Source organism: Phyllobates terribilis, unplaced genomic scaffold (assembly GCF_046119375.1).
Source record: "Phyllobates terribilis strain yellow unplaced genomic scaffold, ASM4611937v1 Scaffold_3__8_contigs__length_932513732, whole genome shotgun sequence".
NCBI classification, from domain to species: domain Eukaryota; kingdom Metazoa; phylum Chordata; class Amphibia; order Anura; family Dendrobatidae; genus Phyllobates; species Phyllobates terribilis.
Genome location: NW_027362763.1, coordinates 53,702,597 through 53,719,200, shown reverse-complemented (window position 1 = coordinate 53,719,200; position 16,604 = coordinate 53,702,597).

Below are 16,604 nucleotides of genomic sequence, written 5' to 3'. Positions count from 1 at the left end.
ACTCGGACATGAGAGACTCCTGCTCTCCTGTCTGTATGCAGCACATGTTCAGATGGTGCATGGAGGGGGCTTTATACAGGAGTACCAAGCAGTAAAACTGGGAATCCAGCACTGGGGTAAAATAAAACACCTACTAGAAAGCAGCAGTCTGTGTGTATTTTTGTCTCTCACTCTGCTGCTGCTTTCCTGGTGGTATAAAGCAAATGTTCAGAGGCAGCATGGAGGGCTTTATACAAGAGTACCAAGCTGTAAAGCTGGGAATCCAGCACTGGGGTGAGATTATGCTGCTGCTTTCTAGTAGGTGTTTTATCTCACCCCAGTGCTGGATTCCCAGCTTTACAGCTTAGTACTCCTGTATAAGGCCCTCCATGCTGCCTCTGAACATTTGCTTTATACAACCAGGAAAGCAGCAGCATAGTCTGTGTCTCTCTCATACTGCTCCTGCACTCCTGTCTGTATGCAGCAGATGTTCAGAAGCAGCATAGAGGGCCTTATACATAAGTACTAAGCAGGAAAGCTGGGAATCCAGCACTAGGGTGAGCTAAAACACTTACTAGAAAGCAGCAAAGCACTCTGTATGTGTGTCTCTCTCACCCTGCTCCTCCATAGATGTCAATCTGATCCATCAGTGAGCTGGCAGTCCCTCAAGTCATGATCAAGAAGGATTTGAGCAGTTTGCACAGTGAATCATGGGATAAGGAGGCGGAGAATGGCTCATAAGTGGAGAAAGGATAATAGATTACAAAGTTTCCTACATTCGCATATACTAGGGACAATCTCCCTACACTATATCTAATATTCAAGGGTATAAGACTGTACATTCTCTACGGCCAAACAAGTGTCCTGCACATTGCAAGTCTGTTTGGCGGCACAAGGATTCCCTACAATTCTATGAAGCTGTAAATGCGGTCGCGCCACGTCTTACCATGTGCACACAACAATCCCTGACCTAAACACAGATAAATAACGCACTTCAGCAGGATTCCTGTTCCTAAAAAAATAAAAATAAATAAATAAAAATCAGCTTTATGCTAATGGCACAATGTCTGCAGGAACAGGGTGTTCTTCGTGCGCACAGAAGTGCGGTCTAAACTTCTAATAAGAGATTATAAATAACGCTGAGAATGACAAGTCATCTGGAGGGAGCAGACTGCATGACTGCAGGGGATTTCATGTATTTAATCGCAGATTCTTCACAGATCTTCAGCCCATTGTATTGTCCTCAAACTCAGACACTGAAAAAGAAGCCACGTTATAGCTGGATGCACTGCGTAACGAGTGAGCAAACACTGATCTATCGGGCGTGCCCTCTGGTAAGCGGGGGTGTGAGCACAGCCGGGGCTGCCGTCCCACGAGCGACAGCAAAAGCAAGCAAGCTATCCAAAGGACAGCCAATTACATTAGTCACTGGGGTCTGACTGTGGAGACCCCCAGCAAGAACAGGGCTCTCAAATGCCCTTTTAGGCTGCCGCCAGCCAACCCCCGCAGCGCCGCCAGCCAACCCCCGCAGCACCAGCGCCGCCAGCCAACCCCAGCAGCACCAGCGCCGCCAGCCAACCCCCGCAGCACCAGCGCCGCCAGCCAACCCCCGCAGCACCAGCGCCGCCAGCCAACCCCAGCAGCACCAGCGCCGCCAGCCAACCCCAGCAGCACCAGCGCCGCCAGCCAACCCCCCGCAGCACCAGCGCCGCCAGCCAACCCCCGCAGCACCAGCGCCGCCAGCCAAACCCAGCAGCAGCAGCGCCGCCAGCCAAACCCAGCAGCGCCGCCAGCCAAACCCAGCAGCGCCGCCAGCCAAACCCAGCAGCAGCAGCGCCGCCAGCCAAACCCAGCAGCGCCGCCAGCCAAACCCAGCAGCGCCGCCAGCCAAACCCAGCAGCGCCGCCAGCCAAACCCAGCAGCGCCGCCAGCCAAACCCAGCAGCGCCGCCAGCCACCCCAGCAGCGCCGCCAGCCAAACCCAGCAGCGCCGCCAGCCAAACCCAGCAGCAGCAGCGCCGCCAGCCAAACCCAGCAGCAGCGCCGATCCGTTCTGGTTCTTTACCTACTTGGGCATACTGTCTGACTAGTTCCAGAACGCACGGTCCCTGGCGGCTATTAACCTATTTTTTTTTCTGAATCGCCGAAGCGTTTCAAAATCAAAAATACTGGCTGAGATCATACAGCCACTGCCCGATACAAGCTGTCTGTGGATCAGGCAGCATGTATCAGCTGTCAGGTTCACTTTAAGATGATCACAGGCCAAATTGGCTGTGATCATCAGCGATCAGCTCTACTCTCTTGGAAAACCTTCAATTTTCCTGCAGTGCCCCCGCAGGTGAAATGAAGCATTGCACAGTGTCCATTAAAATAATTACCAGCCTCTGCAATGCATGAATGTGATTGGGGCATCCAAACAGAGGAGTATAAAGAGTAAATTAACTAGAACACATCATTTAAGCCAGTACTGTATTATTCTGCATGGCGCACACTGCTGTGGTAGGACTGGAGGTCAGGGGATGTGATTGACACCTCCGGGCTCCGGTTGTATCGCATATTTATGTTTTCGGTACCAGGCGAGTATACACATTAGCTGTGATGGACGCAATATTTGCGCACCAGTGAGAAAGATCAAAAGCTAAGCGCTGCATGATTACCGTTCTGCCCCGGTACGTGGCTGACATTTGCATCCTATTCATTTATTCCCTCCGTGTTATGCCAGAATACATATTGAGCAGCAAATGTTATTACTGCCTGTAATAAAAAAATAATTCAATTTTATAATGATTATTAGAGCGCAGTTGCTGATCGTACAAATGAACAAGAAAGGTGGAGGAAAGGTAAATGGCATCGCCGGCGATGGAGACTGCTTAATAAAGGAAAAGATAATTCTGCAAATAATTTTAAAAAAAATCTGATTACAAGGGCAAATCTGAGAAGGGAAACGGTACAATGTAAATGGTGACAAAGAAGCTATGGATACAATGTAACAGCTATGGACCCAACAGACAATTCCTCCATCAAAAAGACAGGGAAAAAAAAAAGATAAAAATAAGATGAATAATTCCTGCAAAATATTTGATTTTTGCTGATAATTTGCAGAGTCCCTCCACTATTTTAGATTTTCCTTCCCAGCTCTGGATTACTGGATGCTGGATTATAGGAATTATCCGGACAATTATTTTCACATTGTGCCCAAAGAGAGAGAAAGAGGAGGAAGGGAAACAAAACCAAAAATTCAGACGTTTCTCTTTTTCTTTGATCTGCAGAAAACATCTGGAATCGGCAGAAATCTTTCTTTTTGCCTTCCAGTGCTCTGCGCGTTTCTTGTTTGGCTGCGCACATCGCCCTCCGCAGTCAGCAATATGCTGATTTTCGTTTCACGTCGCGCTGTTGACGGGGGGCATCAGAGACCGCCGCCCGCCTCAGTATCATGGGTCGCCTCTATTATTGTAGGGAGATCACACACGCCTGCTGGGGGCTACAGAGACGCGTTTCATACCCTGGGCCTGTCACACTGCTGTCAGTCTGATCCTGCTCGCCGTGCGCTGGTTATCAGGAGGAAACAAAAGAAAGGCACCAGCCGCTCATCGTTCCCCTACTGAGTGGCTTATGACAAATGCTTCCTATTTAACAGATAGGAGATGGCACAAGATGCTCCATAAATGACTGTCAGAGGGTGAAAACTTTCCCTAACTACCTGCTGAAAGAACTGACATTGAAACGAGCATTGTAACTGTGTGAGCGGCACCTGATGGGAAGACTCATTCTGCCGGGGGGAAAAAGTCTAAAAGGGAGCATGCTGCCAGCTGCCAGAAGGGGAAGGGAATGGATTCAAAGCCTTTCCTAATAGCACAGAAAAGCAGCAGCACTAATTGTCCCACCACACATTAAAGACGGCTGATTTTGTGTTGATGACCTGACAACCATCTGATGTGTATGTAGGGTCCCAGCTCTCCCCGATAAAACAGAGAACAGCCAGCAACTTCAGGGCGCAGAAATAACATTGGTCCAGGAGCAAAACTTCTTAGATGCCGCGATCAATAAGAACTGTGGCATCTAAGATGTTTGTTTTTAGACAGCATAGGTTGACAGGGCTTTGTCACCCCATGGACCTTGTACGTTGCCCCCCCAGCAACGGCAGCAGCGCCGCCGCCCCCCCCCAGCAACGGCAGCAGCGCCGCCCCCCCCCCCCCCCCCCAGCAACGGCAGCAGCGCCGCCGGCCCCCTCATTCTGGTCTTTTAAATACACATCATACAATTATGTTACATTTTCTAAACTCCAAGTCACTTATTCTGATGAAAAAAAAATTAATCTTTTAAAACTTTTCTATAAAAAAAACAGAACTCTGTCTTAAATGGAATGGAGGTGTGAATGCTCTGCCTTCTTCATCAGTCCCACAGAGTAAATCATACATGTCAAACCTGGCCCACAGATTATATTTGACCCGCGACACCAGAACCACCTCTCCAATGTGGGCCCATTATCTCGCATGGGGAGACTACAGGGAGGACCACGGGGGGGCCCATTATTCCGCAGGGAGGACCACGGGGGGGCCCATTATTCCGCAGGGAGGACCACGGGGGGGCCCATTATTCCGCAGGGAGGACCACGGGGGGGCCCATTATTCCGCAGGGAGGACCACGGGGGGGCCCATTATTCCGCAGGGAGGACCACGGGGGGGGCCCATTATTCCGCAGGGAGGACCACGGGGGGCCCATTATTCCGCAGGGAGGACCACGGGGGGGCCATTATTCCGCAGGGAGGACCACGGGGGGGCCCATTATTCCGCAGGGAGGACCACGGGGGGGCCCATTATTCCGCAGGGAGGACCACGGGGGGGCCCATTATTCCGCAGGGAGGACCACGGGGGGAGCCCATTATTCCGCAGGGAGGACCACGGGGGGGGGGCCATTATTCCGCAGGGAGGACCACGGGGGGGCCCATTATTCCGCAGGGAGGACCACGGGGGGGCCCATTATTCCGCAGGGAGGACCACGGGGGGGCCCATTATTCCGCAGGGAGGACCACGGGGGGGCCCATTATTCCGCAGGGAGGACCACGGGGGGGCCCATTATTCCGCAGGGAGGACCACGGGGGGGCCCATTATTCCGCAGGGAGGACCACGGGGGGGCCCATTATTCCGCAGGGAGGACCACGGGGGGGCCCATTATTCCGCAGGGAGGACCACGGGGGGCCCATTATTCCGCAGGGAGGACCACGGGGGGGCCCATTATTCCGCAGGGAGGACCACGGGGGGGGCCCATTATTCCGCAGGGAGGACCACGGGGGGGCCCATTATTCCGCAGGGAGGACCACGGGGGGGCCCATTATTCCGCAGGGAGGACCACGGGGGGGCCCATTATTCCGCAGGGAGGACCACGGGGGGGCCCATTATTCCGCAGGGAGGACCACGGGGGGGCCCATTATTCCGCAGGGAGGACCACGGGGGGGCCCATTATTCCGCAGGGAGGACCACGGGGGGGCCCATTATTCCGCAGGGAGGACCACGGGGGGGCCCATTATTCCGCAGGGAGGACCACGGGGGGGCCCATTATTCCGCGGGGGGGCCCATTATTCCGCAGGGGGGCCCATTATTCCGCAGGGGGGCCCATTATTCCGCAGGGGGGCCCATTATTCCGCAGGGGGGCCCATTATTCCGCAGGGGGGCCCATTATTCCGCAGGGGGGCCCATTATTCCGCAGGGAGGACCACGGGGGGCCCATTATTCCGCAGGGAGGACCACGGGGGGCCCATTATTCCGCAGGGAGGACCACGGGGGGCCCATTATTCCGCAGGGAGGACCACGGGGGGCCCATTATTCCGCAGGGAGGACCACGGGGGGCCCATTATTCCGCAGGGAGGACCACGGGGGGCCCATTATTCCGCAGGGAGGACCACGGGGGGCCCATTATTCCGCAGGGAGGACCACGGGGGGCCCATTATTCCGCAGGGAGGACCACGGGGGGCCCATTATTCCGCAGGGAGGACCACGGGGGGCCCATTATTCCGCAGGGAGGACCACGGGGGGCCCATTATTCCGCAGGGAGGACCACGGGGGGCCCATTATTCCGCAGGGAGGACCACGGGGGGCCCATTATTCCGCAGGGAGGACCACGGGGGGCCCATTATTCCGCAGGGAGGACCACGGGGGGCCCATTATTCCGCAGGGAGGACCACGGGGGGCCCATTATTCCGCAGGGAGGACCACGGGGGGCCCATTATTCCGCAGGGAGGACCACGGGGGGCCCATTATTCCGCAGGGAGGACCACGGGGGGCCCATTATTCCGCAGGGAGGACCACGGGGGGCCCATTATTCCGCAGGGAGGACCACGGGGGGCCCATTATTCCGCAGGGAGGACCACGGGGGGCCCATTATTCCGCAGGGAGGACCACGGGGGGCCCATTATTCCGCAGGGAGGACCACGGGGGGCCCATTATTCCGCAGGGAGGACCACGGGGGGCCCATTATTCCGCAGGGAGGACCACGGGGGGCCCATTATTCCGCAGGGAGGACCACGGGGGGCCCATTATTCCGCAGGGAGGACCACGGGGGGCCCATTATTCCGCAGGGAGGACCACGGGGGGCCCATTATTCCGCAGGGAGGACCACGGGGGGCCCATTATTCCGCAGGGAGGACCACGGGGGGCCCATTATTCCGCAGGGAGGACCACGGGGGGCCCATTATTCCGCAGGGAGGACCACGGGGGGCCCATTATTCCGCAGGGAGGACCACGGGGGGCCCATTATTCCGCAGGGAGGACCACGGGGGGCCCATTATTCCGCAGGGAGGACCACGGGGGGCCCATTATTCCGCAGGGAGGACCACGGGGGGCCCATTATTCCACAGGGAGGACCACGGGGGGGCCATTATTCCACAGGGAGGACCACGGGGGGGCCATTATTCCACAGGGAGGACCACGGGGGGGCCCATTATTCCACAGGGAGGACCACGGGGGGGCCCATTATTCCACAGGGAGGACCACGGGGGGGCCCATTATTCCACAGGGAGGACCACGGGGGGGCCCATTATTCCACAGGGAGGACCACGGGGGGGCCCATTATTCCGCAGGGAGGACCACGGGGGGGCCCATTATTCCGCAGGGAGGACCACGGGGGGGCCCATTATTCCGCAGGGAGGACCACGGGGGGCCCATTATTCCACGGGGGGCCCATTATTCCACAGGGAGGACCACGGGGGGGCCCATTATTCCACAGGGAGGACCACGGGGGGCCCATTATTCCACAGGGAGGACCACGGGGGGCCCATTATTCCACAGGGAGGACCACGGGGGGCCCATTATTCCACAGGGAGGACCACGGGGGGCCCATTATTCCACAGGGAGGACCACGGGGGGCCCATTATTCCACAGGGAGGACCACGGGGGGCCCATTATTCCACAGGGAGGACCACGGGGGGACCATTATTCCACAGGGAGGACCACGGGGGGCCCATTATTCCACAGGGAGGACCACGGGGGGCCCATTATTCCACAGGGAGGACCACGGGGGGCCCATTATTCCACAGGGAGGACCACGGGGGGCCCATTATTCCACAGGGAGGACCACGGGGGCCCATTATTCCACAGGGAGGACCACGGGGGGCCCATTATTCCACAGGGAGGACTACGGGGGGCCCATTATTCCACAGGGAGGACTACGGGGGGCCCATTATTCCACAGGGAGGACTACGGGGGGCCCATTATTCCACAGGGAGGACTACGGGGGGCCCATTATACTATGTACTGGTTGGTCAGCGGCTTTGTCCAAGTTTTTCATTGTGGCCCTCTGTGTGTTTGAGTTTGGCATCCCTGGAGTAAATGAAGTGGAGGTTGAGTATGCGCACTTCTACTTTAAGACGGGGTTGTGCACTGCCCTGTTCCCGGGTCACAGTTAGGTCCCAACAGTTGGATTCCCAGTGACCGGTGACTTATCATTATCCTAATACCAGGGTTGCTGAAAAGATGAACTATTTAAAGGGGTTATCCAATCACGGACATGCCATAAAAGTCTAAAACAGGGTTCCTTTACCCCTACCCCTGTGCAGCACCCAAGCAATTCCCCAATAATAATCCATCATACGTGCACACCACACACTGCCATTATATACATTGAGAGACCGAGGGTACAGAAAAGCGGAAACATCTGCTCCCCTGGCCAGTGCAAGACGTACCAGTGACAGAAAAGCATTAACCCCTGCAGCCACGTTCCTCGCCAGCACAGGATTCCTATGAAGTCTGGGCCGGGAGACAATCGTATCCATATACAAAATATGAAAATACCATTCATTAATAATTCAGCTCTTGCATGTCTGCAGAGGAGGAAACTCCAGAGCTGCGAGAACAAAGTGTCCCAGCATCTCAAGGACTTTTCAGTGTAAATGTGACCCAAATGAGGAGAGGGATGACGACGAGTCCAAATTTAGCACAGGAAGTATCGAGAGAGGGAGAGGGAGAAAAAAAATATGTATCACACAGACAGAAAGAGGCGAGAAGATGGTTATACTACATGGTAACCGGAGCCAGACACTGGACAGCGGCAGAAAGAAACAAACGGAAATAGTAATATCAGGAGGAGCGGGTTTCTGAGCTGCAGCATGTCAATTTCTCTTGCGGGAACTGTCAGTTTTCCGTGCAGAATTTCCCTTTAGATTAGATGCGGTAAATCCACAGTTAAGAAAAAAGCACATGTGTTTGCTTTTATGCAGCACAAACGTACCGAAAAAATGCATCTAAACATAAAAAATACTATGTGGGGGTCCACCGTATTTTTGATAACCAGCCCAGGTAAAGCAGACAGCTGCGGGTTGATATTATCAGGCTGGGAAGGCCCATGGTTATTTGGCCCTTCCCAGCATACAAATACCAGCCCGCAGAAGCCCCAGAATTGGCGCATACAACAGATTTTTTCATTACTGGGTTAGTAATGGGGGAGTCTGATAGACATCTCTCCATTACTAACCTATTGGCTTGATACCAGCTGACATTAAAAAGCGGACATCAACCCCAAAATCTATTACCCAGATTGCTACTGCACCAGAGAAATTTGGAAGAGCAGGGCGAAGTGCCCGAATTGGCGCATCTAATGTGATGCTCCACTTCTGGGGCAGCTGCGGGCTGGTATTTTTAAGGCTGGGAAGGACAAAAACCGGGGAACTTCCCAGCAGGATATTATCAGCCCCAGCTGTCTGCTTTACCTGGGCTGGTTATCAAAAATAAGGGGGGGGGGGGGGGAGATCCTGTGTCATTTCTTAACATTATTTTTTAGATTAATACAGGTACACAAGGCAATAATTAATCTCACAAATATCCATCTATATATCCCATATATATCTATACTTTACAAAAAAGCAAGTGAACAGAGGTGCGGAGTTCAAGTGGAAATTCACCTTACGTCAAAACCTGAACAAACACTGATCATGTGCACGTACCCTTTATTCATCACTCAATTTCCCCTTGCAAAGAGGAGCGGCGGCTTACTGCCTCATATAAAGGGGTTGTCGCTTTTAATGGGTCTTCATTTATTGCACTTCCAAACTAAAGTGCTAGGAAACAAAATACGTTCCTCTATTTACAGCACTGTGCAAAAGTTTTAGGCACGTGTGGAAAAAAATGCTGCAAAAGTAAGAAGCTTCGAAAAATAGAAGTGATAATAGTTTATTTTTATTAAGTCACAAAATGCAAAGTGAATGAACAAAAAGAGATCTAAATCTCATCAGCATGTGGTGACCGCCTGTCGCCTTAATTACCGTAATTCTTTTCGGTACTTGTCACAGTTTTTTAAGGCGCAGTCCTGAACTGATGGCACTGCTGGACATCTTCCCATTTTGAAAGGCAGTAATATGATGAGTCTCATCTGCTGCACTAAGTTTCTTCGGCCGACCACTACGTCTAAGGTCCTCAACATCATCCATTTTTTGGTGTCCTCAATGCTGAGAAATCCCAGCAGATACTTATCCATCGTCTAATACCATCGGGGCGGCGTCTGATTGGCTTCAAATTTATTCTGCAGCCGGACAGCGACCCCCAACATCCAGCCAATGTCCTTAACAATGAGGAGTCCTGGGAGTGATGATCCGGCCCCACAGAGCCCTGATCTCACATCATCCCGTCTGTCTGGGATCACATGAAGAGACAGAAGGATCTGCACAAGCCTCATACACAGAAGACTTGGGATCAGGTCTCCAAGATGTTTGGAACAACCTCCTGCTGAGATCCTTCATAAACTCTGTGCAAGTCAGGGCTGTGGAGTTGGAGTCGGTGTCCATTTTGGTGGAGTCGAAATCGGACTTGGTATAAAATGGGCGGTCGCCAGATGCCGACGACGGAGGCGACAGGCGGTCGCCAGATGCCGACGACTGAGATTTAGATCTCTTTTTGTTCATTCACTTTGCATTTTGTGACTTAATAAAAATAAACTATTATCACATCTATTTTTCGAAGCTTCTTACTTTTGCAGCATTTTTTTCCACACGTGCCTAAAACTTTAGCACAGTGCTGTAAATAGAGGACTTTGCAGCATTGTTTTTTCACACCTGCCTAAAATGTTTGCAGTTTTGTACAAGAACATAAATATAATAACGGCCATTCATCAGAAAACAGGTATCTATTAAAATATTTCTTTATCATATGCGAATAAAACATACAGATATCTCCCCCACGTGTCTTGTAAACTGCAACACCACACGTTTCAGATTACTCTACCATGGTGCAACCAACAACACCTTCCTTTCCTTTTTATCCCCTAGGGCTGCATAACAATATCCCAATTGGAGCAAGAAAAAGAAAAAAAATACATCTTATGGAAAAAAAAGTTACTATATTACTCCTTCCCCCTCCCCCTACGTACAAGAATATAATTACTATAATACTGCTCCTATGTACAAGAATATAACTACTATAATACTGCTCCTATGTACAAGAATATAACTACTATAATACTGCCCCCTATGTACAAGAATAGAACTACTATGATACTGCCCCCGTGTAGAGGAATATAGCAGGTATGAATGACAGGCTGAGCTTTCTTATAGGCTGCACACAGACGTTGGGGGATGATATGAATAGGAGACATCAGCCTTATAAACAGCTCAGATATAATTAGGGATAACCTCCTTCTGGCTTTCATTGCTGGCAGTGAAATCACATAACACCAAACTTGGGAAAAACATCTAAGCATATGTTACCCAGGAGGCGATGAATGTGAAATCTCTTGTATACGATCAAGGACGGCTGCCGCCATCACTGTACATATAGTGCAGACCCCACAGTCTTCTATGTGGGGAGCAGCACAGCTCGCTGATGGTTTTCCCCGTCAGTAAATGGGTCGGCTATGTTGGCAGTATCTGATCAGTGGGGGTGCAGGCACCGGCCCACACAACACACTTCAGGGATCCTTAGGATAAGTCACCACTTATGTTTTCGGGTGTTAAGGGAACATGCACATGCAGAGCGGCACTATATACCCACAGGTTCCTCCAATATCTGCTCCGGCCGGAGTCTTCCTCCATCAGGGCCCGCGCTGATTACACCAGCCGAGGCGAGGAGACGACCACACATTAATGCATTGCCTGTAACTCTCACTTCTTCTAGGCTCTGGGGACCAATATTCCCCGCGCCTGCTGGCAGAGGTTAAAATCTACCAAACGCCCCCCATGTCTTATTCCTGCAGCACCTGTCGGCACAAGGCAGATTGCTGATCCTTATCGAGAGACTGAAATCAAGTCATATTTAACCCACAGCGAGCGCTGGGACACCATGTCTGATGGTGAAGACGTACAAGACACACGAGACCCGAATCCTGAGCTCACCGGACACACTGGAGATAAAATAATGTTATATGTGCTGAACACTGTCCTCCATGCTCGTATACATCTACCAGGAAGGCAGAAGGCCGGATCAGAACCAAATACCGACACCAGGACTTCACTACAGCAGCCTAAAGGTGTGAAGGTAATCACACCAAAGGACCAAGTGTAACTGACGAGATCACATTAATAGAAACGTCATTTATAGCGTTACATCCTGCAATCACTCCAGAGCTGTACTCACTATGTACATACATTACTGATCCTGAGTTACCTCCTGTATTATACCCCAGAGCTGCACTCACTATTCTGCTGGCGCAGTCACTGTGTACATACATTACATTACTGATCCTGTACTGATCCTGAGTTACATCCTGTATTATACCCCAGAGCTGCACTCACTATTCTGCTGGTGCAGTCACTGTATACATACATTACTGATCCAGAGTTACATCCTGTATTATACTCCAGAGCTGCACTCACTATTCTGCTGGTGCAGTCACTGTGTACATACATTACATTACTGATCCTGAGTTACATCCTGTATTATACCCCAGAGCTGCACTCACTATTCTGCTGGTGCAGTCACTGTGTACATACATTACTGATCCTGAGTTACATCCTGCATTATACTCCAGAGCTGCACTCACTGTTCTGCTGGTGCAGTCACTGTGTACATACATTACATTACTGATTCTGAGTTACATCCTGTATTATACTCCAGAGTTGTACAGTCATGTCCAAAAGTTTTGAGAATGACACCAAAATTATATTTTCACATGATCTGCTGGCCTCTGGTTTTTATTAGTGTTTGTCTGATGTTTATATCACATACAGAAATATAATTGCAATCATATTATGAGTACCAATAGGTTATATTGACAGTTAGAATGAGTTAATGCAGCAAGTCAATATTTGCCGTGTTGCCCCTTCTTCTTCAAGACCTCTGTAATTCTCCCTGGCATGCTCTCAATCAACTTTTGGACCAAATCCTGACTGATAGCAGTCCATTCTTGCATAATCAATGCTTGCATTTTGCCAGAATTTGTTGGTTTTTGTTTGTCCACCCGTCTCTTGATGATTGACCACAAGTTCTCAATGGGATTAAGATCTGGGGAGTTTCCAGGCCATGGACCCAAAATCTCTATGTTTTGTTCCATGAGCCATTTAGTTATCACCTTTGCTTTATGGCAAGGTGCTCCATCATGCTGGAAAAGGCATTGTTGGGCGCCAAACTGCTCTTGGACGGTTGGGAGAAGTTGCTCTTGGAGGACAATCTGGTACCATTCTTTATTCATGGCTGTGTTTTTAGGCAAGACTGTGAATGAGCCGATTCCCTTGGCTGAGAAGCAACCCCACACATGAATGGTTTCAGGATGCTTTACAGTTGGCATGAGACAAGACTGGCGGTAGCGCTCACTTCTTCTTCTCCGAATAAGCTGTTTTCCAGATGTCTCAAACAATCGAAAAGGGGATTCATCAGAGAAAATGACTTTGCCCCAGTCCTCAGCAGTCCACTCCCTATACCTTTTGCAGAATATCAGTCGGTCCCTGATGTTTTTTCTGGAGAGAAGTGGCTTCTTTGCTGCCCTCCTTGAAACCAGCCCTTGCTCAAAGAGTCTCCGCCTCACAGTGCGTGCAGAAGCACTCACACTAGCCTGCTGCCATTCCTGAGCAAGCTCAGCACTGCTGGTAGTCCCATCCCGCAGCTGAAACAGTTTTAAGATACGGTCCTGGCGCTTGCTGGTCTTTCTTGGGCGCCCTGGAGCCTTTTTGACAACAATGGAAGCTCTCTCCTTGAAGTTCTTGATGATGCGATAGATTGTTGACTGAGGTGCAATCTTTGTAGCTGCGATACTCTTCCCTGTTAGGCCATTTTTGTGCAGTGCAATGATGGCTGCACGTGTTTCTTTAGAGATAACCATGGTTAACTGAAGAGAAACAATGATACCAAGAACCAGCCTCCTTTTAAAGTGTCCAGTGATGTCATTCTTACTTAATCATGACTGATTGATCGCCAGCCCTGTCCTCATCAACACCCACACCTGTGTTAATGGATCAATCAGTAAAACGATGTTAGCTGCTCCTTTTAAGGCAGGACTGCAATGATGTTGAAAAGTGTTTTGGGGGTTAAAGTTCATTTTCTGGGCAAATATTGACTTTGCAAGTACAGTAATTGCTGTTAAGCTGATCACTGACATTCAGGAGTATATGCAAATTGCCATTACAAAAATGAAGCAGTAAACTTTGGAAAAATTACTATTTGTCTCATTCTCAATACTTTTGGCCATGACTGTACTCACAATTCTGCTGGTACAGTCACTGTGTACATACATTACTGATCCTGAGTTACATCCTGTATTATACTCCAGAGCTGCACTCACTATTCTGCTGGTGCAGTCACTGTGTACATACATTACTGATCCTGAGTTACATCCTGTATTATACTCCAGAGCTGCACTCACTATTCTGCTGGTGCAGTCACTGTGTACATACATTACATTACTGATCCTGAGTTACATTCTGCATTATACTCCAGAGCTGCAATCACTGTGTACATACATTACTGATCCTGTGTTATACTCCAGAGCTGAACTAATAGTGCTGCAGGATTTTCCACAACAGCTCAGCAGAGCTTCTATAAAACAAGGACATGTTTCCTAGATGCAGTGACTGATCACATATAAGTGGTGGGTTATTGACGATGGGTCAATGCTGGATAGCAGGGTAGATAAGAGGCGAGCTGTGGTAACGGTCTGCGCCAAGTGGTGCACAAGATGCAGTGTCATGGTAGCCAGTTTGTGGCTATAAGGACCCGAGGAGACACGCAACATATCAATGCAAAGTGGAGGGGGCAACCTAATGTAAAACTCACAAGTGGGGCAGGGGAGCAGCATCACACAGAAGTAACGGAGGACAGGTGAGAGCCAAAGGTCGCTTTGGACATAATCCATGTTGGTGGGCTAAGTGCATCTCACAGTAAGGAGCCGCTCCGCTCTGGTCGTGTTATCAACCCTATCGGCAACCAACAAGCGTTTTGCATCACCAGGGTAAAAGAATCCGTGTTGAATCCATTTTTTTTCAAGGATTGGACACGTACTCATTATAATCTATGCTGCTGTTCACATGTCCTTTCCCCCCGCCCCCCGGCAAATTGTCTGTTCAGAGAGGAAGAGGACCAGAACTCTAGCGCCACCTATAGGAAGGAGCAATCCTAAAAGTCAATATTGACTCTCTAACAAGACTTGTCACATGACTTAGGATAAAAACCAGAATCTCAATTTGCAAACACAGTTTCGGGGTAGTGCCCCTTGTCAGTGCAAAGTGTGAGAGGCGTCTGACCGGGATCCCGGCAGCACGGATGAAAAAAGGTGACCGGGTGTCTGTGAAAAATATATACAGCACACGGGTGACATCCATGTGCTGGCCGTGATTATTATTGCAAAGTATAAGAGCTGTCATTTATCTGTCCATGAAAAAGACTGATGGGACCGGTACCATTTTTTCACGTATGTGTGAATGAGGAATAAATCATAGGGCTCGATTTCCTTGTTTTGTCTTGTGGTAGTTGTTGACTTTTTTTTTTTGGAGCCAAATTTTTCAAAATAGTGCACGCGATTCATGAATTGTGCACAAAATCTAAGATTTTATACTCTATTTCTTTAACTTGCTTTACGCTTTTTTAAAAAGCAAAAAGTTCCGCTAAAATGTTGCAAAATTTCAGCCATACGGAAAATCATTAAGGGGTTGATGGTGGAAGACTGGAGAACATTTAGCCCTAAAAAAAAAAAAAAAAAAAAAAAAGTATGCAACTTTTTAAAAAAAGTTACAATTGAGGAATCGGCAGCAAACATCTGAAAAATAAAAATCATGCTCACATTGGCAAAAAAACAACAAAATAAAAGCCCAAAACAGAAACAAACAAAAAAAAAGCACAAATTAAAAGAATCTGTGCAATTTAAATAGGCAAAAAAAAAAAAGACAAAACAAATTCCACCAATGCTATAATGAATATTGCTCATAGTGTTATATACGATCTACAGGAGATGTATCTTCTAGCATGAACTTTGTGGAGTCGGGACATTAATAATTTTATTTCTATAGCGCCAACATATTTCGCTGCACTTTGTTCAGAGGGGTCGTGTACAAATAATAAATAACTGGGCACGGGGCGCAGCGTGTATCTCAGTATTAGAAGAAATAATTGACAGTAAAATTGGTATAAATTGAATGTCTGGACCGATACAACCACTAGACCCCCACAATCATATACATATGCAGCAGAGCTGATCACAACCAGCAAATAGAAGAAAGTGCGAATATTCACTATGAACGAACAATAAAAGGATCTGATTTTTAAGATGAATGAATGTAGCAGAGTCGACTGTGTCATCAGCTGGTATCAGATTGTGTGCATGCTGAAAATCAGGAAGGGGGACAGCTAAGAGTTAATGACAGACTCCGCTCTGCTACTTTGGGATATATATGATAAAACAAATCCACAGGTCACACAGATGTAGATCTACCCAATAATTCCACGACAAGGAATTTTCTTCACTTTCAGATATTGTGACTGTTAACAAAAGACAGTGACAGATACAATTTAATACTAGTGACAGATACAATGTAACATGTGATGTTTATAAATATCCCAGAAATAAACAAAGAGCCAGAAATGGTCCAAACCCATGGAAACATGTGCTGTATTATTAACCCTCTGCATGCTGTACAGACACCATATACCTACAGAATCCACAGCACAGGAGTGGACCAGTCCCATATACAACCCACCAGGGCACAAAGGAAACATAGCAGCA